Here is a 3,680-nt window from a genome sequence, read left to right on the forward strand (position 1 = left end):
TCAGCCAATCAGGTCCCCAGCTGGCGGCGCAAAGGCGCTTGGTTACCAGGAAGTGGGCGGTGTAAGGGGCGGGACCTCCCCGTGAGTGACATAAGGGGCGTGGCCAGGCATGCCAAGGGCGACACAGCATGGGAGAAAGGGGCGCCCTTCGACTTTGAGCAAGTGGTGTTCAGCTGTCTCCTGATGCATTTATGAAAAAAGAAACGCTCCTTTGACAAAACTACCTTTATCAGTCAGATTTTTAAAGGTTTGACAGCCACCTGAGGTCTGTTGGAAAGTTTTTCTTGTTTCTCTAACATTACTGTGAGACTCCCCGCACACATTTTACCATTTCTTCTGCGTCTTTGCATTTCTTTATCTCTGCACAATGATGCCAGCACCGTTATTTAGTTCTCACTTAAAAGCCCTCCCCACTTTTCTTTTTACTTTTCGAGAGGAAAACGGCAATGAAATTTTGTCGAAAATCCTGAATTTCATTAATATTTGTCTTATACTAATGGTTTGTTTTAGCTAAACATACAAGAATGGCATTTTCTGTTATCCACATCTACAGAAAAATATGTAGTATTCACTTTATGTTCCACGTCAATTAGCTTAGTTTCCTTTCACAACTGACTTTCATAATCTATACAAAGAAGCTGGGAAAACTATAGTGAGAATAAAATTTCCTCTTCGTATGCAATTAAGACTGAAAATGAAAATAGCTTGTTAAATCTAGGTTTTAAAAATTAATTTTACAGTGATGCATTCAACTTCATATTCTTGTCAATGTTTTGTTTATTTGGGGACATTTGAGAATCACAACTTTTCCATTACACTTTAGAGAATCTAGACAAATGATGTAAACATGGTTTTGAGTTCCATCTTTAGTATATTTCAAGTTTGGTCTCCAAAGAAATCTAGCTACATGAGTCTTTTGTAAGTGGAAAAGTATTTATTGATTGGCTGCCTGCTAATATTACAGCATATACTATAGTTTAAAACTTCAATAATAGTGGTTTAAATGGAATTTATCAATCATAGACATTTCTGGTTATCAAGGGGTTAACCAGCACTATATCTTGTTTACCCAGCCTGACACATTAAATGCTTGTTATATGTAACTTATTTCAGAGCAGTTGAGAGAATTTAATGAACCAATTTGTAAACTGTAAAAAGCTCTTGAAAATGTAAATTCTTATCATACACACAATTTATACACTTAAAAGGTATAATTGATTGGGCTGTATTTAACCTTATCTGAGCTTAAGTCATTTGCCTCTTCGATGGAGGCAAACGGATAGAGGAGCCCTGGACTCAGAATGTGAAGATACATTTAGTTGCATCTTGAACACACATTACTTTTTTTGTTGTTGCAAGCTCCTTCTCTATAAAATAAACCAGTTAAATTAAATGAGCTCACAGTTGTGTTGTGATACTCTCCTGCACAGGGCACTGATTTTGCTTCTCTCCCTCTATCTCCTTCTTGTACTCATTAGTTACCTGATTTTCTCTACCTAAGGGTAGATTCCAGTCAATTAAAATTTGATTGTCCTGACCCCTCCCCCTCACCCCACAACACACACACCAAAAAAGAGGAAGAAGGTAAAGGGAGAAGAAGAAACCTTTCTTCCAAACCACAACAACAATGAACAATCCTTTTTAACATCTACTAAAACAAAAATCATCCAAGAAAAAGTCCCTAAACAGGAGCCATGTAGAAGCACACTGCAAATCAATAAACCAATAAACCAATAAAACAAAGTAGAAATAGTGTACGTCCACTTTATTAAACTATCTGATCTGATCATCTGTATCAGCCTGGCAAGTTGAAAAATTAACCCAAGAAAAATTAACCCAGGCCAATAGAAGCAGAAAATGACACTGGATTACTTAAAGCATTTCTGGAGAGGATAGAGATGAAGCCTTGGAAAACAGGAAGGAACAGAGGCCCCCGGCAGCAGACAAGGACCTAGTCACAGTCACAGCCTGTGAAGCTACTGTGATCTTGCCCAGCCAGCAGCGGCCCTACTGACTGCTGCAGACCACCACTGCAGCTACCTCTGGGGGAAGTGGGCGTGACTGAGCTGCAGTGCCCCATCACTGCCACTTGGCATCACTAGCTCCTGTTGCTAGGCCTGGGTTGAGTGTGCCTGATTGGTTAAGCCTAGATCACAGGCTACAAACCCTCACAGCAAGGGAGCCTTGAGCATTCAGCCTGTGTCTGGCTTTATTAGCTTCTTAATGAGAGGTCATCTCTACCTCCCACCTAAACTCAGGAAGGGCATTTCGAGCTGGGCAGCCAAAAGGATGACAAATGTTTGTTTCAGTATTTTATGCTATTTCACAAAATCATTATTTCTATTTTCTTTAATGAAAAGACTTCCTGCTGTGCTGTGAGGGACAGGTAATCATGACAACAGCAGCAGAAAACATTTATCAAGTGCTTACCATGTCCTAGACACTGTGTCAAGTCCTTTCAATGTCTTTTAAATTCTCACAATGATCCTATGTGGTAGGTACCATTATTTCCTTTTTTACTATTGAGGAAACTGAGGCATAGAAAATATAAGTGACTCCTGCAAAGTTTAGCATGAGGTACAGCTGGGATTTCAACCTGGGAAGTCTGGCCTGGGCCTCTTTGAGAGAGTGGACGAAGTGACATCATCTGCCACTTTGGTTTCAAGGCATGGCATCCATCGTATGAATTTCACCAGGTTGCCTGCTTACCAGCCTCCTCTTTTACTTTTGTGTACATTTTTGGGGAGTCCCTTCTGGCATTATACTGGAGGTGAAGATGGAGGAGGCTGATGAGCAAGTGATCCATTCCCGTACATTTCCAGAGGTAGGGACTTGAGATGATTTGAGATTGTTTCTCTGGTTTAGGCAAGGGCGGGGAGACTAGAGAGGCCAAGCCTTCTCTCTGATCTAGGTGTATGTATGTGTGCAGGAGGCTACTCTGGGGAAGGACAGAATAATCAGGGGTCTTGGTCTACTATTTGTCCAGCTGCATAACCCCCAGTAGGGATTCTCACTGCAGCTCATTCACCTCCACTACACTAGTCCATGTGCTGAGAGGCAGGGTAAGGGGGGTGTGGGGAGTGGGGGGTGGGGTGTGGGGAGTAGGGGGTGGGGGGTGGGGAGCAGTGTCTACTGCCCAACCTCTACCTGGTGCCTCACAGGGAGTTCCAGAATGGTTCAAGCATTTCTTTCCTCAAGATTTCCAGTGATAAAAATCCAAACCACACAAACTGGAGGCTTGGGGAGAGCTTGAAAAGTCAGCTGTTGTGCTCACTAGTTTTACTAAGGGACTTCCATGTATACATGCCATCCAACAACCCGGGGCCCCGAAGCCCACATCTCCAGAGTTCTCTCCACGTGGACATCCCCCTGGCTGCTGGAGAGGGTCCCAAGAGATCTCTGTCCACACCCCTCTTAATCGTATACCCCTTCTCCCTTCTACTCTTCACTACAAGTGCAAAGGAACAGCAGTGGTGGAAAATAATAAATTCTGTTTAAAGTCCTTTTGGGACGTCTAGGAGGAAATGGCCAGCAGACACACAGGTATAAAACATGGAGCTCAAAAGAGATGTCTGGATTTGGGAGTCAGCAGTGAACAGTAATAGAAATCCCTGGAGTCGGTTAAGTTAAGGAGGAAGAGTGTGTAGAAGCACAAGTAGAGTGGAAGGGAGAACCTGGGT

Source organism: Camelus bactrianus, chromosome 5 (assembly GCF_048773025.1).
Source record: "Camelus bactrianus isolate YW-2024 breed Bactrian camel chromosome 5, ASM4877302v1, whole genome shotgun sequence".
Taxonomy (NCBI): Eukaryota; Metazoa; Chordata; class Mammalia; order Artiodactyla; family Camelidae; genus Camelus; species Camelus bactrianus.